Below are 24,524 nucleotides of genomic sequence, written 5' to 3'. Positions count from 1 at the left end.
GTGCAATGACCTGAATAAACTCTAAACTGGCAGGTTACTCCTAAGGCCACTTCTCAGCCTGCTGACTTGGCTATTAGCCACTGAAATCAAAGGAGAGGAAGGGGTGATGACTCGTGGTTTGCATATGTACTGGACATCTGAGTCAGGTGTTTCTTAATCACATCTTGAGGGGTAATTATTAGGTCAAATTATGGTTTGACATGCAGCTCTAAAATCCTACTAAGTTATCTGAGGCCTGAAAAGGAAAATTAGCTCACTTTACTCAACAGAAATGTATGAAAGCTAAAATGTGGAGCTCATTAACATGGCCATTTTTTAGGATCTTTCTTCATTGTAAGACTCTGATGGTTCTCTGAGTATAATGTTACTTCTCCATTAGCTAGAATTGCTATTCAGAGAGCATCATTAAGTAGAATTATGGGGGAAAATGAAAACTTTTATAGGAAGCTTTTATAAATTGCTTTAAAGAGATCCTCAAGTCAGAAAACATCTCTAAATATGTCACTATTCTAAATTGAACCTTAATATTTCTAAACTGGGAGTTGAAAAGTATAAAAACACAATTATGATTCAAGCCATTCCTGATATTTTACACACTGCATTTAATATAGCACCTATCAGCCTAGAGCTTTATTTACAATCTTACTCAACTTCATACATAAGGGATGCCAAGAACATGAAAAAAATAAGAAAGCTTTTTCTTGGCATTTTATGTTTTGGTGAAGTAGCCAAAAAGTCCTTAAGCTGTTAAAATAGCAGGGTGGCCTTTAAGAGTCTTTTTTTTTTTTTTCCCTGTATTTATTACAAATTCTTTTTCTGTTCCTGAGATACATCATCTTATATGCCTTAGAAACCATAACATTTTACAGTTTAAACTACAGAAATAATGTTTTGAAGACATTGGCCAATTATTCTTACAGGTATAATTTTTCCAACTTTGCCCACAACACAATGTCACTGCAGTGTGGCCATTTTCAGCATGAGAGGTGATGAATGACCAGGAACTCATTTATCTAAAGCAAACAAGTAGTGCTCTTAGCTGTTTTCTGACTGAGTCAGAACTACAAGATAACGTGTCTGAAATAGTTCAAAAATGTAGTGCAAATGCACCATATTAGGAAGTAAAAATGGGATACCTAAAAGTGTAAAATATTTTCGGGGTTACACATGCTATATCATGTAGCTAAAATAAGTCTTGGAGCATAAAACCAGGCTTTAGTAATACCATTGTTCCCTCTACTAGGCAGGTGTAAAGAATTATGAAAGCTTATTTCTAAAAGTTGACTCTTTTGTAATAAGTTGATCACACTGAAAAAATTGCAGACCTGATACAAAGATTCTAAGAGAGCAGATGCACTTTTACCATCTCTATCTTTTATGCACTTTAAAGGATTCAGCAGTAATGTTTTAAGTCAAATTACAAGGTAAGATGTTCTTTACATTGCTAACGGGGAATTATCACAAATATCCTTGACTCATGTATTTTTTCACTAGCAATATTTGGACTAATAAACACCATTAAATAATGACTCTTGCTTTCAAGACTAGAAAGAGACATGTATATCTATAACACAAAAGGTATGACATGTATAAGATATAAAGACATGCTCAGGGAAAATCAAGAAAAAGTCACTAAACTTTCTTTAGGTGTTTATTTTACAAGTCTGAATTCACCTAAATAACCATGCTGCTGTTTGCCTTACTTGCAATCTGTTTATAGAAATTCCCTAAGTCACATGCACTTCTCAAAATTATCAGAAGAAAATGAGCCTTTCTATTATATCCCTTTGCATGGGTAATATCAGGACACTGTCCCACTGGATGATCTACTGAAGTATAAGAGACAAAACTCTTCATTATGAATACATAGCAGTATATACTCTGGGCCTATAGACGTCTATATCCAAACAGTACCTTGGCTCTTTTCATGTATAATATTTCAAGGTGGTTAGAAGCACAGCATGTGGAAAAACGAGGGTTAGATTTAAATCAGTTTACTGAGTGACATTTGGCCTTTCACTTCAAATCTCTGCCTCAAGTGTTCTTATGGAAACAATTGGGGGTCGTAATTGCATCTACTCCTTAGAATTGTTTTAAGAATTAAACAAATTAATACATATAAACTGCTTAAAAGAATGTTATTATGTCATCACTCTAATCCCTTCATTAACTAATTATTGGACACCTACTATATGTTAAAATAATAGTCATGTCCTAAATAACAAAGTATGATGTTCCAGAAAATTGAATAAAAATACAGATTTCCAAATTTCCAAGGTAAACCCAAATAAAACATTTGTATATAATTAGTTTGAATGAATAGAAAGATCACCAGACGTTGAATCAATCAATGTTTTAGTCCCCTTCACATTGGTTCCAACTCTTTTCAATGAGTTCAGTTATGGGAATCAGAATAGTTTTATTAAAATTTGTACATCTATTATTACTTCTCTTACCATACTCATTGCTCTTCCTACTTTATGTTCTATGCCTTTCTCATTAGCAGAGGTCATTTCTACATTAACAGTTGTCTATCTAGATATCAGACCCTAAAAAGGATGTAGAGTCAAACCTAGGCACATTCTAGTAAAGGCAATTATTTTTATTATATAGAGAAATATGCCTTTTCTAAGAACATCAGATCCAAGTATAAAGTGTAGAACTGCATCTAAGTTTTACTTTAGGGACAATTATCATTCATTAATTTATTTTAAATCTCCCATTGAATATCACACAGCCATCATTTTACTGTCTTTATAAAATATAGTAAGTGACAGAGAGCACAATGAATTCCAAGAGTGAATAAACAGACACTACACATGATAAAATGATTTTGATCTACCTACAGCTGGTAGTTGACATACTGATTTAGAAATTATTCAAACAGGGTGACTACGTTTATTTACTACTGGCATCATGAACCATGCCATGTAATTAATCACACCCTGTACTAGCAGTGAAGTCTGCTCCCCATAACGCAATGAACAGTTATTTGCCACTATCTCACTTGGCGTCTCTGCAACCCTATTGTGATTTTGTTTCCAGAAAGACTCTGTCCCTGCTGTTTGGGGAAATGTATCTATAATGTCTTGATCCAAGATTTTCATATTCAACAGATGGTATTCTTGGCTATGTAGTCACTGCGGTTTCTCTGAGAAGAGCTAGGTGCTTAATATTGCTTGTTCTCTGCCAATCATCTCCCAGACTACAAGTGAATTTTGATCAAATATGTATTATTCCTTTTGCTTTGGTTCTGACCTTTCTGGAATTCTGACCTCTATCTAGCATGAGTTACAAACATACCATGCTTTTTATTATATGGTTCTGTCTTAAAAGAGATGCCCAACATTGTATGTTTATATGCACAGGTAAATATAAAATAGCCCTCTACTAATAGAAAGAGAAACATATACATACATATACATATGATTATTCCTACAAAGTCTGATTGTTTTCAGAAAGTGTAATTTTCTCTATATTTCTCTGTGTGTATCGTATATATATACACCTGTCTTCAAATTTTGTAAACCAAAAGAAGATGTTTATTATTCAAGGCAAGGTATATAGGATTAAGAATCTTTTTTACCATATAAATACTCATGTATTTGGATAATATATCTGTATAAGAATGAGATGGGATCATGATGCAGATGTTCAAATTGCATGCAGAAACAGACTTCTTAAAATACATGTAGGAAACCATCATCTGAAAAGTCTTTTGAACACTGTAGATCAAGGATTAAGCTTTTTACAGCAATTTTAATTTATTTACTTAATAAAAGCAACTCTCCTCTATTTTCTTTTTACATAGGTTGGGACATCAAAAAGACAAATGGCAGGAAAGAGTAATAGGGATTGCACAGGCTTCACAGAGAACAGGAACACAAATCTCATTCATTTTTCTGCCTCATCTAACAAGCCTCTGTAAGGCTACAAGAAAAAGATTCTATGTTTCCAAACAAAGCAAGCCAAGAGTGAACTAGATTAAATGATTCAAAGTCTTCAGTTTCCGGATGCCTACCTAGCTGGCAAAAATCCACTCTTTGTCTTTTTCAACTTACTTTTTTACTTTCTGGTATTCTTTAAAGAGAGTCTTCTTAAGGCATTAAATCTACCATCAACAGATTTGACAACGTCATTTGTAGAAAAATAAGCCTATATCGGAGTAAAGAGGAAAAGATGAACAAAAGAATAGATAAGGAGGATGTCACAAAATGTTTTGGACTTTATGATCAATTTTAGGAGTTTCCAAGTCAATATACTTGTTTAACACTTCTAGCCATCAACTGCTGAATTAGTAAAGTTGACAAAAACACCCTACACTTGTTTAGATGAAACAAGTGATATACTTGTTTAACACTTCTAGCCATCAACTGCTGAATTAGTAAAGTTGACAAAAACACCCTACACTTGTTTAGATGAAACAAGTGATTGAATTCAACCATAATGCTAACTTCTCTATAACAGGACTCAGCAGGCATACATTTAACTAAGTTCACATCTCAGGTTATTGATGCAGAGAAATTAAATTTTTATCCTTATAAATGAACTTGTCATATATTTCTCAACCTTTAAATATTTCCCTGTAATCTGTCTATATAATTCATCCTCCCCGCCCGACCCCATTTACCCACTCATGCTCAGTCGTGTCCCACTCTTTTTGACTGTAGCTTGTCAGGCTCCTCTGGCCATGGCATTTTTCCAGGCAAGAATACTGGAGTGGGTTGCAATTTCCTCCTCCAGGGGATCTTCCCAACCCAGGGATCAAACTCTTGTTTCCTGTGACTCCTAAACTGGCAGGCAGATTTTTTCAACCACTTGAGCCACCTTCAGTTCAGTTCAGTTCAGTTCAATCACTCAATCGTGTCCAACTCTTTGCGACCTCATGAACTGTAGCACGCCAGGCCTCCCCTGTGGAGAAGGCAATGGCACCCCACTCCAGTACTCTTGCCTGGAAAATCCCATGGACGGAGGAGCCTGGTAGGCTGCAGTCCATGAGGTCGCTGAGGGTCAGACACGACTGAGCGACTTCACTTTGACTTTTCACTTTCATGCATTGGAGAAGGAAATGGCAACCCACTCCAGTGTTCTTGCCTGGAGAATCCCAGAGATGGGGGAGACTGGTGGGCTGACGTCTCTGGGGTCGCACAGAGTCAGACACGACTGACGCGACTTAGCAGCAGCAGCAGCAGCAGGTCTCCCTGTTCATCACCATCTCCCGGAGTTCACTCAGACTCACATCCATCGAGTCAGTGATGCCATCCAGCCATCCCATCCTCTGTCGTCCCCTTCTCCTCCTGCCCTCAATCCCTCCCAGCATCAGAGTCTTTTCCAATGAGTCAACTCTTCGCATGAGGTGGCCAAAGTACTGGAGTCACCTTACTGGAAAGCAAATGCAGTCTTACTTTTCAGTTAATATTTAAATACCAAAAACTTATGCAGCTTAATTTCAGTCTTAATATACTTTTGTCAGGCATTTCTTAATCACCTGAATCAAAGTTGTATATCAAATCTTTTCATGGAATTCCTTGGTAATATTTATTCTTTGAATATAATAAGTATAATGAATTGTCAAAAGTATTGTCCAGGGGTATCCCTGGTGGTCCAAGTGGCTAAGAATCTGCCTGGCAATGAAGGGGACATGGGTTAGATTCCCCGCTCTAGGATAATCCCACATGTTACAGAGCAATTAACCCCGTGTGCCACAACAGCTGAGCCAGTGCCCCAGAGCCCACATGCTGAACTACTGAAGCCTTCATGCCTCAAGCCTGTGTTCCACCACAAGAGAAGTCATTGCAACAAGAAGGTGCTGGGCACTGCAATGGAAAGGAACCCCTGTTCACCACAGCTAGAGAAAGAGCAAGCACAATAATGAGGCGCCAGCACAGCCAAAAATAAAATAAAATATACAAATAAATAAATCTTTAGAAAAAAAGTATTGACCAGAGTACCCTATACATAATATATGATTATGGATTTTTAAATTTAATTTTCATTTACACTTAAAAATATTTATGATGCTAAGCATTTTCTATTTATTATTTCAACATCACTGAATAGGGCTGGGGAGGAAAGTGTTACAAGCAAAAATTAATTACTGCATTAATTCCTTTGGCATTACATAATAAATTAGAGGTAGTCACACTCTGACACAGCTGACTTCTTTGAGGAGGTCAAGGACTTAGAAGTTCTGTTCCAACCTGCCCCACCACTGAGAAATGAGCATATTGAAGATACGTTGAAGTGCTCTCAGAGACACTGCAGTCTCTCTCCTTAATCCTGCTGGAACATTTACAACATCAGGGGATGTCTCCTTTGAATGTCAAGAATAAGAACGTAATCCTTTAAAATTTGGCTCACACATACACAAAAGTGAAATTAGGTTTTTTATTTTTAAAAAGGATGGCAGAAAGATATTCTATAGGTAAGTTTCAAGGAAAAAATGATTTTGAAAACAAAACAACACAGCAAGTGCATCATAAAGACAAAAAGGAACATGATTTTTAAAATCCTTTCTTAAAACTGACTGTGACAAGCTATAGCTCATATCTATATTGTGCAAAAGATATGACAAGATTGAGAATAATTTCTAAACACCAATAATATATTATGATTACTACTGAAAATTAAAATAAAATAAAATTCTGATTTCAAAATTCATTATAACCTTGCTTTCTATTTGTTTTTCCTTGTGATTGAAGTGCTTATCTTTGTTTTATTTTATTTTTCACTCCACCACCTGGCTTGCTGAATCTTGATTCCCCAACCAGAGATGGAACCCATGACCTCTTCAGCAGAAGCATGGAGTCTTAACCACTGGCCTGCCAGGGAATATCCCCTTCATGCTTTGTAAAAAGGTCAATATCTACTAACCATTCAGACCCTCAAACTTTCAGTTCAGTTCAGTTACATTTAAAAACTTGAAAATATCTGAATTGTGTTAAGTGTGGATGGATAAATCCTTATTTTACCATACTTTATTTTATGCAATTCAGAATAAAATGGGTTTCATGTTAGTTGCTCAGGCAGGTCTGACTCTGTGACCCCATGGATTGTAGCCCTCCAGGCTTCTCTGGCCATGAAATTCTCATGGCAAGATCACTTACCTAGAGCAAGACATTCTGGAATGTGAAGTCAAGTGGGGCTTACGAAGCATCATTACAAACAAAGCTAGTGCAGATGACGGAATTCCAATTGAAATATTTCAAATCCTAAAAGATGATGAGGTGCTACACGCAATATGCCAGCAAATTTGGAAAACTCAGCAGTGGCCGCAGGACTGGAAAAAGTCAGTTTTTATTCCAATCCCAAAGAAAGGCAATGCCAAAGATTATTCAAACTTCTGCACAATTGCATTCATCTCACACACTAGTAAAGTAATACTCAAAATTCTCTAAGCCAGGCTTCAATAGACGTGAACTGTGAACTTCTAGATGTTCAAGCTGATTTTAGAAAAGGCAGAGAAACCAGAGATCGAATTGCCAACAACCGTTGGATCATCAAAAAAGCAAGAGAGTTCCAGAAAAACATCTACTTCTGATTTATTGACTATGCCAAAGCCTTCGACTGTGTGGATCACAATAAACTGTGGAAAATTCTTAAACAGATAGGAATGCCAGACCACCTGACCTACCTCTTGAGAAATGTGTATGCAGGCCAGGAAGCAACAGTTAGAGCTGAACATGGAACAACAGACTGGTTCCAAATAGGAAAAGGAATACGTCAAGGCTGTATGTTGTCACCCTGCTTATTTAACTTATATGCAGAGTACATCATGAGAAACGCTGGGCTGGATGACACAAGCTAATATCAAGACTGCTGAGAGAAATACCAATAACCTCAGATATGCAGATGATACCACCCTTATGGCAGAAAGTGAAGAAGAACTAAAGAGCCTTTTGATGAAAGTGAAAGAGGAGAGTGAAAAAGTTGGATTAAAACTCAACATTCAGAAAACTAAGATCATGTCATCTGGTCCCATCCCTTCATGGCAAATAGATGGGGAAACAGTGGAAACAGTGAGAGACTCTTATTTTTTTGTCTCCAAAATCACTGCAGATGGTGACCTCAGCCATGAAATTAAAAGACACTTACTTCTTGGAAGAAAAGTTATGACCAGCCGAAGAACATATTAAAAAGCAGAGACATTGCTTTGCCAACAAAGGTCCATCTAGTCAAGGCTATGGTTTTTCCAGTAGTCATGTATGGATGTGAGGATTGGACTATGAAGAAAGCTGAGCACAGAATTGATGCTTTTGAACTGTGGTGTTGGAGAAGACTCTTAGAGTCCCTTGGACCACAAGGAGATCCAACCAGTTCACCCTAAAGAAAATCAGTCCTGAATATTCATTGGTAGGACTGATGCTGAAGCTGAAACTCCAATTCTTTGGCCACCTGATGACAAGAACTGACTCATTTGAAAAGACCCTGATGCTGGAAAAGATTAAAGGCAGGAGGAGAAGGGGACGACAGAGGATGAGATGGTTGGATGGCATCACTGACTCACTGGACATGAGTTTGAGTAAGCTCTGGGGGTTGGTGATGGACAGGGAAGCCTGGCATGCTGCAGTCCATGAGGGTGCAAAGAGTCGGGCACAACTGAGAGACTGAACTGAACTGTAGAATACTGGAATGGGTTGCCATTCCCTTCTCCAGAGAATCTTCCTGACCCAGGGATCTCGGGTCTCCAAAATTGTGGGCAGATTCTTTACCATCTGAGGCACCAAGAAAGTCCCTATGTTTCATAGTTGGTGGAAAATAAATATAAAGTGTTGTATGCACGTTTAATGTATGGTTCTCCATTTACACTAGTTTTATAGTTGTTGCAATTTTGTCTATGTTTGTTAGCTCAGGAATTTTGCTATGAAATTGGATAGTTTAGCCTAGAAGCTATATGGAGTCATTTAAGGTTTCTATCTATAGTCTTTAAGACTTTCGAAGGTAGTTAATTTTAAGTACCATTCTGTGTCTCTTTCCTCAATTTCTCATAAATTAATTTTCGATTAGAAATAAGAATAAAGCAAAAGAAACGTTCTTAAACAAGTTTGCTTTTTATTTAAGAGGTTTAAAAGGCTATCTGATAGTTTTGACATTTTTATTTTTAAATAAGAAGTTGTGGAAACACATAAATGAACTTTGGTAACGTTCCTGAGATAAACTCATGTAATCTCAGCAATCTTGGTCAAAAATCATACAAGGGAACCTAAAATAATACTGTTTCAATATCTAAAGAGACAGAAATATGAGTTATTGTAGGGGTATATCACTGGGACTTTTGGTGAAGTTCTAAGGAAAAGAAACCAAAATACCATAAAGAGAAAATATTATACAATGCTAAATCAATCATATTTCCACTATAAAATTGCAAATAAAATATCCAAATATACGAATGATTACTCATAATTAACTGGATAAATAATCTAAGAAATATACAATGTGGTCAGTTTTAGAATGCTTAATAAGAGAGGTACCTTGATATCTCCTTCATTAGAGTTTAATAATCTTATTTCAAATCTTAAATATAAGAAAGGTTGCTTAATATTTAGTAATAGAACTTGAAAGCAGCTCTTTACTCTGGAAATCTATAGTATGAATAACTATTTTAACACCAGAAATCCTTTTAAGGTTTTTCTTTATTATTCTAAAATACTACAAGTTATGTATGTATTACAGTTCAGCTTGGAACTATTACTAAGGCTGGGGGTAAGTTTACACAATACATAGCTTTTTGTGCCCTTGCCTCTTCAAAGAAAAATTTTCTATAGATGACATTTAAAAACAGGGATAAGTGCAAAGAAGAAGAATTTTACTTTTCTTCTTGAGAACAATCTTATGCCAATTATCATTAACTAGTTATTTACTTAATAGTGAATCCCAGTGGTTTATAATAAATCAAATGATTAAATATTACAGTTTTAATAATATTTTATTAACTCACTAATACTTTTTCACATCAATTTCTATACATGACAGCCAAAAAATATGATTAAGTAATCCCAAAATTTTGACATTTTTATTATATTCATTGCACATATTATTATTTTAAAAAGTTAAACGATTCAATCAAGTCTGAGTCAAAGAATGCATATCCTATTTAAACACACCTTTCAAAGCAAGGGTAATAATATATAGACTTTTAGGAAAAATCAGTCAGGTGACATTTTATTACTCAAATATTTTATTAGTGTTTTTCAAGTAGTAGAGGAGCCTTTACCATTGATATTTAAATGTTTCTACTTATAGGATTTATGGAGGGCACTCTGAAGGATTTAGTAGCTAAGTTAAAATATACATTCTAGGACCTTACTTTTATGCTGTCTGAAGCAAGGGCTCAGGTGGTAACAGGGGAGAAATTATGTGAAGCTTACGAAAGGACATGGCACTTCTTACTGAGTGTTTACTCTTATTACTGACATTTTCTCTGTATTATGTCCTTTTGCCCTCATCACTTTGTCGTCCTTTATAAATATGCCTTTTTCTTCCAATGTACACCATACTCTCTTCTGTTTCTAGGTTCACTCATTTTAACTGCAGTAGAATATTACATTGTATGAATCCACCAGACTGTGTCAATCTGGAAGTCTGATAATGGACATCTGTGCTCTTTCCAAAGCTGTGCTTCACATTTCTGGGCAGGTCACAATGTGTTCCTATACCAGGGCTTTTCCAAGGTCTCTAGGAGAAGAATTAATGTGCTGTATGGTGTGGGAATCTTAAGCTTTACTAGTTATTGTTAAATTTAGCCCTAAAGTGATTCAACAAAACTTTACTCCAAACTTTTGTTTGTCAACCGTATATAAGAATTTCTATTTCTCCACCTTCTCACAATGCTCTTGGTGTTGCCAAATGTTAACCTTGTTTGGAATCTGATAGTTGTGAAATTGTATTTAAGTGTAATTTAAATCAACTTTTACTCGATTACTAGTGAGATTGAGCATCTTTTCATATTTATTGGCCATTTGGATATCTTCTCACATCAAGTGCTATTTTGTCTATTTTTAAAAATTAATTTAAATGTCTTTTTGCACTATGTGGCATTCCTTGTCTTACTTTCATTTATGGAGTCTTTTGTTGTACTGAACTTTCAAATGTTAATAAAGTCAAGTTTATTAAATATTTTATTTGAAGTTTGTACTTTTAGTTTCTTGTTTGGGGAGAGAAAAAAAAAAACTGTCCTCACTAAGAAACCACTAGGTTTTCATATTTGATCTATAAGTTTTCCATTTCCATCCTTAAATTTGAGGTTTCCAATGTACACATAATTAATGTTTGCAGATAATTTATTTTTTGTATTCTGTAATGTAGAACTTCAAATTATCCCAAGATCATTTGTTTATAAAACATTGTTTTCCCCTGATTCCCAATAGAGCTTTTGTAAATTAATTACCTACATATGTGTAGATCTATTTTATGAGTTCTAATTCTATTCCATTTTTTTTATTTTGTTTAACACTGTGCTAGACCATACTCTTAACTACTCTGGCTTAAACATAAGGTTTAATGTCAGGTACAGAAATTTTCTATCATCAGTTTTGTTCTTAAAACTTATCTTGTTAACTTTTGCACCTTTTAATCCCAAAGAAATTTGGTACTCAATTTTCTTACAAGATCAGCCTGTAAAATTGTCTGAAAAATACATTTAAGTCTGGTAGATGTTCAAAGTTGACTCCATTGTGGATCTTTCATAAGTTCCACAAAAGCTCCTTTGCTGGCTTCTGTCCTACAACTACCATGAAATGGGTGGCACACCGTTTTTTCCAGCTTCTACATCTGGCCTTGTCCCCCCAGTTTTCCAGGATGGTGCAGATTCTTACTGTTAAATTCCACAAATGACTCTTAGTAGACGGAAGTAAAAATTCTTGGGAAATATTTATGCTCTAACCTAATAAATTTGGGGATAAGGCTGATCCTAAATAAGCCACCTCACTTTTATTCTTTCATCAAAGTAGTTTATCCCCTCTCTTTTGTCATTCTCTAGATTTCTGTTTAGGATTCAGTCAGTGGACCACATGCTTTCTACATATCAGGGTCATATATCAAATTTTCCAGGTGGAGTCATTGAAGGCTTTCTTTTGGGGCATATTGATATATAGAAGGTGCTGTCTTTATCAATTCCACTTTAGAGGGTAGGTTAGAAGCACATATATTTTCAGGTATAACAGAAACCAGCTCTTATGTGGTCTCTAACTACCTGCAATCCCCTTTTAAATCTTTCATCAGAATGTCATGATGAGGAATATTGAGACAGGATGCAAATTATTTTGAATATTTCATTTGAAAATTTGCAATTTGTGTATTTACCATTCTTTTTGGTATCTGAAATCCGTTGTCTCTGCAATTCATTGTAAACTTCCAGTTTAATATTTTTTTGCAAAAGCTTTTCCTATGTTTCATTAGACTTTTACACATATATCATATCATCATATTAATGTGTATATAGATATAGATAGACAACATTTCCAGTCATTACATTTTCTTCTCTTCTTTTTCTGCCTTTTGTACTAAAGATTTCTAGTAAGATGTATTGAAATAGTAACAATAAGCATTTTTGACCAGTTTCAAAATTTAAAGGAATTCTTCCAGTGTTCCATCACTAATCACCACAGTTCATGAGGTCTGAGGAAATTCCTTTTATTCTAAGTTTGCTAAGGTATTGTTTGACATGCATTAGTTGTTTCATTTGTTGATATGACCATTAGTTTTTCCTTGCTTAATCTGTCAGTGTGGTGAATTACATTAATTGCATCAGTGTAATAATGTTCCATATATGATATAACTTTTTGTTGAGATCTTCCTAAAATTAATAGCTATAATCATATTAACTTTGCTGAAATGCTGAAAAAGTGCAGTCTTGGCTTTTTCCTTTGGCATATGAATAATATGAGAAAATAAGAGTAAAATGTAGCTAGGGCTTCCCAGGTGGCTCAGATGGTAAAGTGTCTGCCCGCAATGTGGGAGACCTGAGTTTGATCCCTGGGTTGGGAAGATCTCCTGGAGAAGGAAATGGCAACCCAGTCCAGTACTCTTGCCTGGAAAATTCTATGGATGGAGGAGCCTAGTAGGCTAGAGTCTATGGGGCCATGAAGAGTCGGACACGACTGAGCAACTTCACTTTCTTCTTTCTTTCAATATTTGTTTGAATACACAGTAGAGAATTTTATAAATATAAAGATTTAAAAGCAATTTAAATGAGAAAACATCAACATTGGCAGTTTATTTTAGTACTGCTACTTTAAATCAAAGTCTTATTTATGTTTTAGGAAAGTAGAAAGAAATGTTTCTATCTTTAAGATTTTCCTTTGGAACATTTGTACATGAAAGAAATGCATTTTTAAATGTTTTTTTTTTAATACTAACAGACTTTAAAAGATAAAGTATGAATTAAAATGATTCTTTTTAATAAAATACACTACCACAAAAGGTGAACATGTTATATTCTGGATGTAGGTTTAATTGATATAATTTAACACACGCTAAGAGTGTTGGTAACATAAACCTTTGATGAATAAGCCAGAGCTGTCCCTCAGACATACTGTGTCATAACAGTCAACATTCATTCTATTCTAAGAGCTTTAAAAACAGCATGCTTTCAGGCTTCACACAACACAGGGGAAGCAAAATAACTGCCTCACTAGAATAAAATATATGTGCCAAATAGTATTTGCATGCTACTTAACCTTAAGAAGATTAAAGAGATACAAGTATCCCGAGATCAAAATGCACATTGGAACACACATGCCTGTTTATGCTTACATGAGCTATGCCAGGGCTTGCTTGTGTAGTGTGCATACCTTTGAATTTAAAGCTGTTTGAACTTTGCTTCTGAGATATATGGAGGTAAAAGTAAGAAAATTCTAGTAGAGAAAGTGAAATCGTGAAGCTGATTCAAAGAATAATAGAAGGAAGGAAAGAAGGAACTTTTGGTTTTAAAATCTATGAACAATTGATATTTCTCATTGAATTTAATGTAGTCACAGATGTCACCACCCATGAGACATAATAAGGTCTATATCCAGATAGACATTGACCTTTGCTTTCCATTGTGATGAAGCTAATATTACTAGCCAGGAAGAAAGTTAGCCAGTTGCCTTGAGGTTCTCAAATCATAATCCAGACATCTGGTTCTCAACCCTGTGTACTCAGTTGCTTAGTCGTGTCTGATTCTTTGCAACCCCATAGACTGTAGTCCCATAGGCTTCTCTGTCCATGAGATTCTCCAGGCAAGAACACTGGAGTGGGTTTCCATTTCTCAAACCTGATCCATAGGTAAATTGTCTGTGAGTCTTCAGAAAAGCATACATATCTCAGGCATAAAGAATCAGAATCTTAATTTAGGTTACAGATCTTTTTCTTGTGAAGGAAGATACCTATGGGCAGAAACATAGACTCTGGAGACTGAGACATATACGCCAGAGGTCTGAGCTGGGCAGGTAGCAGAACCAGCCTTGTGATCTGTTATTTTCCCTTTTGATTTAGTCTGGCTGTTTCTATCCTGAGTACATTGCTAATCTACAAACAGCACTCTATCATCACTATGATTAGTATCATATCATGTAAAAAAAAAAAAAAAAACACTTTCAGGCAAATGCAAAGGTCACATGCATGATTACAGAACAGAGCTGAATAAATCACAGGAACAACATATTAGAAAAAAACATTGAGGATAAGGTAACATATTGTTACAAAGGATGCACATAACAAATATGATACCCTCACTTTTATCCACATCTGTCTCTGTTTGTAAAAAAGGGTGAGGTCCAGACAGTCATGTAATTTCTTTTATGCAGGCTCCTTTTCAAAGCCTTTTTCAGTAAAGCCTTAATAAGTACTCTGCAGATGAGAAGGACATGGTTGATTATATGCTAGAGTAGGAGGAGAAGAAGAAAGGCCACTAACATTTCCTCCTAATTCCTATTAATTTTCTTGGTACAAATGATGAGCAATGTATCAGCAGGAATGAATCTTATATGTAAAGTGGCAGGCTAGGCTGCTCAAATAGATGAAACTTTCAACTGCAACAAGAACCTTTTTGCCTAGTGTACAAAGGACTAAGTGTTATACATTGTTCTTTTCAGCACACCCAGAAATAATTTGTACTCATTGTTAAAAACTATCTTTGGAAATAATGATATAAGTATATGAGAGCACCATTTTTTCATTCATTCAACTGAACACCTACTAGCCCCACATGAAAACAGTCATGACCTTAATGGGCAATTAATTATATTTTGTAATCATGTGTGTGTTTGTGAGTGGGAGTGTGTGTGTGTGTGTGTGTGTGTGTGTGTGTTAGGGAGCAATAATGGGAGAACCAGAATAAATATGTAAGCCAAGAGATAAATTGAATGATTTCAGATAAGAGGGGTATTATGCTTGAGTGGGACTGGGGCTTTGGGACTGAAGAATGTGTCTATCTAATTTAGAACACATAGGGTGGTGACATTTGAGCTAGTATCTGAAAGACCAAATAGCTGTTTGCATCTTGGGAAAAAAGAATGTGTGGAGTAGGAAGAGCAAGTGCAAAGCCCCTGGAGTATTAAGCTTGGTGTGTTGGAGGAATAGACAGAAAAGCAGCTTGTTGGACTATGAGCCCAGATCAAGATGACAAGAGATGAGGTCAGGCTTATGCAGGATTCAGAGTGCTGGAATATTTATAAGGCATGCCATGGAATTTAGATTTTTCTCAGAGATGAGTTGGAGGATTTTTAAACAAAACAGTGAATATCTATGTTGAAAGGGGTTATGATTTACCTACCTAAATAAGATATTTTGTTCTATAATTATATATGAACATAGTGAGACACTCCTTCCATATACCCATTATATATCACCAAGACATGTTGAGTTTTCATATGAAGTAGGGCAGAGGTCAGAGAAACTAATTTACTAATATGACATATAGCAGATGTGTTTATTTTCAGACTTATTCTATTTGTTGGTCTTATGTAGAAACAGCCATAACCTTGTTCTAAAATCTTTCATTTGGCCATTGAGTTTCTTATGACACTTAATGAGTTATTTTCCCTTCATTTGCTCTGCTCTTCTTGAAGTGCAGAAATTAATATGAGTAAACTGGGATGAAACAATTGAGCTAATCATTTATCAAATTGATTTTTCTTTTCATTCTTAATGATTGACCAAGTATAAAGTCTACTTGGTCCAAGATATGAGTATAATTTATAAGGTACTAGATATTAGTGACCTGAATGTGTTGCAATCTGTTTTGTTTGTCTATGTAGGATATAAATTAAGGCCCAAAGAGTTGTGTTAACATTCAGCTCTTTCACTTCTTTACTCACATAATTGCAAAGTCCATAGGATGAAAGAATAAAGCCCTATCTCCTAAGCAGAGCACTCCATCAACTGCTCTTAAAAAATTATGCCTTTCTATACCTATTTTTGGGCTTCCCAGGTGTTCAGTGGAAACGAATCTGCCTGAAAATTTAGGAGATGCGGGTTCAATTGCTGGGTCAGGAGGATACCCTGGAGAAGGAAAAGACCCTGATGTTGGGAAAGATTAAAGGCAGGAGGAGAAGGGGACAACAGAGGATGAGATGGTTGGATGGCATCACTGACTCAGTGGACATGAGTTTGAGTAAACTCTGGGGATTGGTGATAGGCAGGGAAGCCTGGAATTGACCCTGGCAATTCACTCCAGTATTCTTGCCTGGGAAATCCCATGGAGAGAGGAACCTGGAGGGCTACAGTCCATGGAGTAGTGAAAGAGTCAGTCATGACTTAGTAACTAAACAATAGCAACAAATACCTGCCTTAATTTACAAGTATTTATTTCATCTGTTTTGACAATTCATCTTCAGTTCAATTCAGTTCAGTTGCTCAATTGTGTCCTACTCTTTGTGACCCCATGAACTGCAACATGCCAGGCTTCCCTGCCCATCACCAATTCCCAAAGTTTACTCAAATTCATGTCCACTGAGTCGGTGATGCCATCCAATCATCTCATCCTCTGTCATCCCCTTCTCCTCCTGCCTTTAATCTTTCCCAGCATCAGGGTCTTTTCAAATGAGTCACTTCTTGGCATCAGGTGGCCAAAGGATTGGCGTTTCAGCTTCAGCATCAATCCCTCTAATGAATATTAAGGACTGATTTCCTTTAGGATGGACTGGTTGAATCTCCTTGTGGTCCAAGGGACTCTAATAAGAGTCTTCTCCAACACCACAGTTCAAAAGCATCAATTCTTTGACGCTCAGCTTTATAGTCCAACTCTCACATCCATACATGACTACTGGAAAAACCATAGCTTTGACTAGATGGACCTTTGTTGGCAAAGCAATGTCTCTGTTTTTTAATATGCTAAGTTGATCATAACTTTCCTTCCAAGGAGCAAGTGTCTTTTAATTTCATGGCTGCAGTCACCATCTGAAGTTATTTTGGAGCCCAAGATAATAGAGTCTCTCACTGTTTCCACTGTTTCCCCATCTATTTGCCATGAAAGGATGGGACCAGATGACATGATCTTAGTTTTCTGAATGTTGAGCTTTAAGCCAACTTTTTCACTCTCCTCTTTCTGTTTCATCAAGAGGCTCTTTAGTTCTCCTTTGCTTTCTGCCATAAGTGTGGTGTTATATGCATATTTGAGGTTATTGGTATTTCTCCTGGAAATCTTGATTCCAGTTTGTGTTTCATCCAGTCCAGCATTTCTCCTGATGTACTCTGCTTACAAGTTAAATAAGCAGGGTGACAATATACATCCTTGATGTACTCCTTTCCTGGTTTGGAACCAGTTTGTTGTCCCATGTCCAATTCTAACTGTTGCTTCCTGACCTGCATATAGGTTTCCAAGGAGGCAGGTCAGGTGGTCTGGTATTTCCATCTCTTTCAGAATTTTCCACAGTTTGTTGTGATCCACACAGTGAAGGCTTTGGCATAGTCAATAAAGCAAAAATAGATGCTTTTTTGGAACTTTCTTGCTTTTTCGATGATCCAGCAGATGTTGGCAATTTGATTTCTGCTTCCTCTGCCTTTTCTAAATCCAGCTCGAACATCTGAAAGTTCACAGTTCACTTACTGTTGAAGCCTGACTTGGAGAATTTTGAGCATTACTTTGGGGCTCATCTGGTAGCTCAGATGGTAAAGTGTCTGCAATGTCAGAGACCTGGGTTCGATCCCTGGTAAGGAAGATACCCTGGAGAGGGAAATGGCAACCCTCACCAGTACTTTTGCCTAGAAAATGCCATGGATGGAGGAGCCTGGTAGGCTACAGTCCATGGGGTTACAAAGAGTCGGACATGACTGAGGGACTTCATTTTTTGCTAGCGTGTGAGATGAGTGCATTTGTGAAGTAATTTGTACATTCTTTGGCATTGCCTTTCTTTGGGATTGGAATGAAAACGGACTTTTCCCAGTCCTGTGGCCACTGCAGAGATTTCCAATTTTGCTGGCATATTGAGTGCAGCATGTTAACAGCATCATCTTTTATGATTTGAAATAGCTCAACTAGAATTCCACCACCTCCACTAGCTTTGATCATAGTGTTAACAAATCATCTTACACTTTCCCTATCCACTCTCATATTTGCACACACTTCAGGATCCAGCTCAAACGTCAGTTTCTCCTTTAAGTTTTTCCTGATTTCCCAAGTAGATTTAACTTATGCCTGTGTTTTATTTCCAGAAAAGCAGTTTATTGAACTATGACCCAGAACAGTATGACAGGAGATGAGGTCAACATTATGCAAGATTCAGAGTACTGGAATATATTTATAAGGCACAGCAAGGAATTTAGATTTTTCTCAGAGAAATGGGTTGGAGGACTTTTAAACAAAAAATTGAATATCTATGTTTAAAGGAATTATGATTTATCCTCTTTTTCCTTTCATAAAACCTCTTTTTATTTCCATACTCCACAATAAAGATTTATTTCCTCCTGGACAAGTATTATACTTTATTCATTTTTTTTTCTGAATTTATCACTAGTTCATATCAGGGACTAACATTTCAGGAACTCAAGGACTGCATGAATGAGTGAATAAACAAGTTATTGTGCACAGCAATCATTCTCACCTTATATTTAATTCATTCCCCTGATATGCTCTGTGCAATATGATTGAGATAACATGATTCTTGGAAATGCCTTCAGATTTCTGGACTTTGTGTCTCCACTCACGCTGCTCCCTGGTCTTACAACTGCCTCCATCCACTAATGACACTACTGTGAGATCCTATACAGCTTCCAAAACCCATCTATAAAAGTCACCCCTCCACAAAGTTTTCCTTGCTCCTAATCCAATAGCCTAGGACGATAGAGGATGAGATGGTTGGATGGCATCACCGACTCAATCGACATGAGTCTGAGCAAGCTCTGGGAGTTGGTGATGGACAGGGAAGCCTGGCATGCTGCAGTCTATGAGGTAGCAAAGAGTCAGACACGACTGAGCATCTGAACTGAACTGAGTCTGATAGCCATCCCTCTTGCCTCCGTACTTTTTCACATATTGTCAGTGCTTCCTTTTTTCTCATTTCTTTCTACACTGTATCTGTTTACATTAAATCACAATTATTGGTGCTCAAGCCTTTATGCTTGCATGCAAATTACAAGCTCTTCAGATTTGATCATATATGGTTTTCTTGGTACTACTCTCTTATAGCCGTACATAGGAGCACATATTTTATTGCGAGGTAACTGCTGCCATTCTCAGGAGAATAACTGAGGTAGTTTTATAAGTGCTATCCTGCTTGCATTTTTTAAAATAGATATCATATATTATTTCTGCCAAACATGACAAGACCCAGCAAAACCTTTCATGAATTGGGCATTGTTATTTGTCCAAAGTATTTCTTTAGAGTTTTATACCAGTTTTTGTTTTTATTTAGAAATGTGCTAACGTGCTTCTGTTGTGTGTTTTAGGGTGCTCCAATTGTCTTCCAAAGAAAATTAGCTTTGTTACATTTCCATACTTAGAAAAACAAAGATAGTAAAAATGAGTCATAGCTCTGACACTAGTTTAGTACTAAAAGTAGTTATTTATATGAGCTAATCTAAAAGTAATAACAACTAAGAAAAGCGTTCTCACTCTTCAGAATACACAGGAATGCAGATATTCTATTGTTGGTATCTACTATTAATTACAGAATCCACTTAACACTGCAGGAAAGTTTCTCTCTAAATGCTGAACCTAAATGCTATATTTCTGTATTGCTGAAAGAGCAAAAGAAAAAGGGAATGGCTTACTTAATATTGCAAATCTAAGGGAGAGGTGACGGTTTATACCAGGGAGGATGATGGGAATATTGTCTCACAAAACTAGAGTACCAACTCTGCAGATGAGCTAAGGTGGGTGGCATAAATGCAATGAATTGAGCTCTCTCTGCAGACATACAGCATTATTTCATCTCTAATGAATTCGTTTGTCAAACATCAAAAACAGAGAGAATAGAACTAAAATTTACCTACATTTACTAAACCTTTAACTTTTTCTGTAATTCCAAAATACCCCTCTGTTAGAGTGATCTAGTGAAAGATGTATTTAACAGTACTCAGCTTATAAAAGATCACCTTCCAAAACGCTCATTTTCTACCAATATTTTTCCTTGGTGAATAACTTATTTTATTTCATATTGATAACAAATAAACAGCCTTTGTTTATAAGTAAATAGGCACACTTGTACACATAAGTGTGTTAAGATGAATTTAAGCCAAATAGCTTCAGAGAGATGATGTGCTTTTGGCGTTTGGGAAAATAACAGCCTCACAATGAATTAATACTATGCATTTTCTATGTATATTTTTTCTCTTCCAGATACTTAAAAAATCTATTGACGACTATTCTACCTGTGAATGAGACTTGAATTACCCTCGCTTATGTCAAAGTCCATTTATCATTCTGACAGTGTGAGTCTCTAAAAGCAAATAAGAGCAGGAAGGGGCTCTGCACTCTTGCCTTGGCAGAATTAAGCTTCTTTCCCACAAGGGAAAGACATCCTAGAGACAAGTGCAATATTTTATACAAACTCAGCAAAATAATGTCTTTTTTTGGAGGACCCTATATAAGCTGTGTCTGATATAAGCCTAAATGTCCCTACCTTGCAACAGTGCATTAACAAACAGTTGTATTTGTTTACCTCTAGGAGTCTAGTGTACTTAGTTTTAAAGTGCAGATGTTCAGGAGGAGAAAAAAAAAATAAAAATCTCCTCTGTAAAAGTAACTTCTGATTATATATTTTTATACTTTTACATATGTTCTTATAGTCTTTGTACAGAAACCTAAAGATAAAATGATTTGATATTCATTGAGAAATATTTTCTATAGCCTTTAAAAAATATTTTAAACATTAAAAAAAAATAAGATTACATCTACACAAGCTTAATACAATGGTCATTCAATTAATACAACAAAGTGATTTGTTTAAGCAAATGTCTACCTGTAAACATTCAACATTACAGGCACAGATTTCTGTATTTTATTAATCTAGAGAACACATCTATGGAACTTGAACAATTCTCTTTTTACTAATGGAGTGGAACACTAGAGAGAGAAAGAATTCTATTAAAAAGTCGGCCTTATTAGTGTATCTTGAAGGATAAAAGAGGCTAAAAACATTACACAACCAGTCTGAAAAGTATTCATTGTTAGATATTCATCTAAATAATTACAGCCATTTTGTTTAAATGAAATATGTTAAAAATTATAACACTGAAAGAGCATATGTGTTGGTCAATTGCTATATCATACTACAGGTGAAGTGAATTCTTTAGAACACCCCGTATACTATATTATGTCTGATGGACAGGTGATCTAATAAGAAAAATTCCTCACATTTTATTTGTACAAAGATTTCAATTTTTAAGAAAACTCTGGTATAATTACATCCAACTTGTATTATCATTTGCTCTGCAAACTTTAAACAAAAACTAATGGTTATTCTAAAGAAATCCAAGTCATTAAGGTATCATTTTGAAGAAAATGTATTGCAATCTCAGTTTTGCTTTCCTTAGCATCATTTTTAATATGTAAAGTGATATCCATTTGTTCTCCATGGGATTTATCTGATATATTTTTGTTGTTGTTATAAAATTCTTCAAATGATCACAGAGAATGCCCTAAATTCCTTGGGAAGGAAAGAAATTTTCTAAGGAAACTTGAAGCATGAGGAACCATGAAGACTTCCTTATTTCAGCAAAGTGAATGAATTGGATGAGGTTTTGATGTTCTGATTGAACAAAATAAAGCAAGTCCTCCATGGATTAATGTTTCTGAAAGTCGAAAGGCCTCTTTTGCAACAGTTGGCAGAGGGCTGCCTTATGGTGGAAGTAAACTCCCTTTTAAAAACTTCCTTTTATCCCTAAAAATAAAGACACAGAGGAGGAAATCATAGCATTTTTAAAAGCATTTATATTGTCTATCAGTTTAGTACTGAGTTCAGACATAACATCTATTTCAATGTGTAAATACACACATATTAAGAAATTACATGTACCAACAAAGAGGTCATCTTTTCTGTTACCACTACATTTCTAGGACAAAGTCAAGGGGAGTATTTGGAATCATATTTTAAAACAAATGTTATTCTCTGAATTATAGGTCTTATGTCTGCTCTGGAAATAGTTGCATGGCCAGTGTAATTATGGCTTATATGAGTCACAGAAGCTGCTCTAGGCACTGTTCATCCTATTTATACTCTAGTCCTGGAACAAATATTCAGAAGTTAAGGATACAATGACAAAGAATGATGTCAGGAGAAGTTCAGTGGCCACAGCTTCCTTTCTTATAACTTGAACTAAACTTAAGGACTCTAGCAGACAGGTTAGGGAGACCTCCTACCTCCCTGGAAGTCCTCCGTAGTTATAAGGGGACATGAAGGAAGGTCACAGCTTTGTTTGAGGTCTGACCTTGCTGGGCTATTACAAAGAATTGAATCCTACTGACAAATTTGGCCATAGCAATTTTCTCTACAGCAGAATAATGCACTTCACAAGAGAAGTATCAGATTATTAAATTCTTTGTGCTGAAATGCTCTTTGTGCCAGGGTGTATATGCTGGACCCTACAAGCCAAATGCAGTTCTTATACGTTCTGTCCAGCTTCAGCTTACAAGTCATCTTGCTGTGTGGAAATTTTTATAGAGCAACAATGTGTTAGTTAAATGCCATTGGTTTTTTTGTGTGTGTATTTTTTTCTTGAGTTAACAAAATCAAATGAAAAAAAGAAGACCAAAATTATGAGAATTGTAATTTCAAAAGTAGAAAAAATTATATGCATTGACTAATTTGCAAAGCAGAAATAGAGACAAAGATGTAGAGAACAAGCATATGAATACCAAGAGGGGGAGGGGAGGGTGGGATGAATTGGGAGATTGAGATTAACATACATACACTATCATGTGTAAAATAGATAAGTAATGAGAACATATTGCATAGCACAGAGAACTCTACTCAGTGCAGTATGGTGACCTAAATGGGGAAGAAATCCAATAAAAGAGGGGTGTATGTATACATATAGCTGATTAACTTTGCTGTACAGTAGAAACTAACACAACATTGTAAAGCAATTACACTCCAATAAAAATTCATTTAAAAAAAGAAACTAAAGCCAGACTACATTAATAAAATATACTGGACTGTTTTCGAAAAGTAGAAAAAAAATATTAAACTGCCGTTTTCCCACAAGACAAAACTATCAGTACATTTGAAATCTCTTCTCTACATGTACAATCTTCTCTAAAAGTAAGTGTGTGCGTATTGTATCAAACCATGCATTAAGCCCATGGGTGGAAGAAACTATATATTTAAAAACAGTTATGAAGTGGATGAAACTAGAGCCTATTTTACATAGTGAAGTAAGTCAGAAAGAGATATTAACACATATATATGGAATTTAGAAAGACGGTAATGACGACCATATGCAAGGGAGCGAAAGAGACACAGATGTAAAGAACAGACTTTTGGATTATGTGGGAGAAGGTGAGGGTGGGGTGATTTGAGATAATAGGACTGAAACATGTATATTACCATATGTAAAATAGATGACCAATGCAAGTTCAATGCATGAAGCAGAGCATTCAAAGCCGGTGCTCTGGGACAACCCAGAGGGAAGGGGGTGGGAAAGGGGTTCAGGACACATGTACACCTGTGGCTGATTCATGTCAAGGTATGGCAAAAACCATCACAGTATTGTAAAGTAAGCATCCTCCAATTAAAATAAATTAATTACTTTTTAAAATAAATAAAAGCACACACACAAAAAAATTAAAACAGTCAAGAACAATTTGATCCTTAAGGAATAGAGAGAGTGAAAAAGTATCTTTCTCTATGAGAGAGATTGTGAGGGTTAAAATATACTTTCTTCAAGAATGGGGGAGAAAGAATTTTTGCTGTTCTCATTATTTCATTGTATGTATAATATTTCTTTCCCTGGACAATCTTCTACTATATCTTAGAATGAACTTATCAATATTCCCCACAGATCTTAAAATAAAGATGCCTATTTGATTCATTGAAAAAATTTAAAAATGTGTTGTCAACTCATTAATAAATGAATTTAGTTGGTGACATAACAGAAGCTTATCA

The 24,524-nt window shown here is 35.7% G+C and overlaps 1 protein-coding gene across 4 annotated transcripts in view; it reads right to left on the bottom strand.

Moving 5' to 3' along the window:
* The window catches only part of PCDH7 (protocadherin 7), a 479,430-nt gene that overhangs the window by 66,964 nt on the left and 387,942 nt on the right, over nucleotides 1–24,524 (bottom strand). The window lies entirely within an intron of this gene.

This window comes from Ovis canadensis, chromosome 6 (genome assembly GCF_042477335.2).
Source record: "Ovis canadensis isolate MfBH-ARS-UI-01 breed Bighorn chromosome 6, ARS-UI_OviCan_v2, whole genome shotgun sequence".
In the NCBI taxonomy this organism is placed as follows: Eukaryota; Metazoa; Chordata; class Mammalia; order Artiodactyla; family Bovidae; genus Ovis; species Ovis canadensis.
This window is presented reverse-complemented; position numbering and strand designations above follow the sequence as displayed.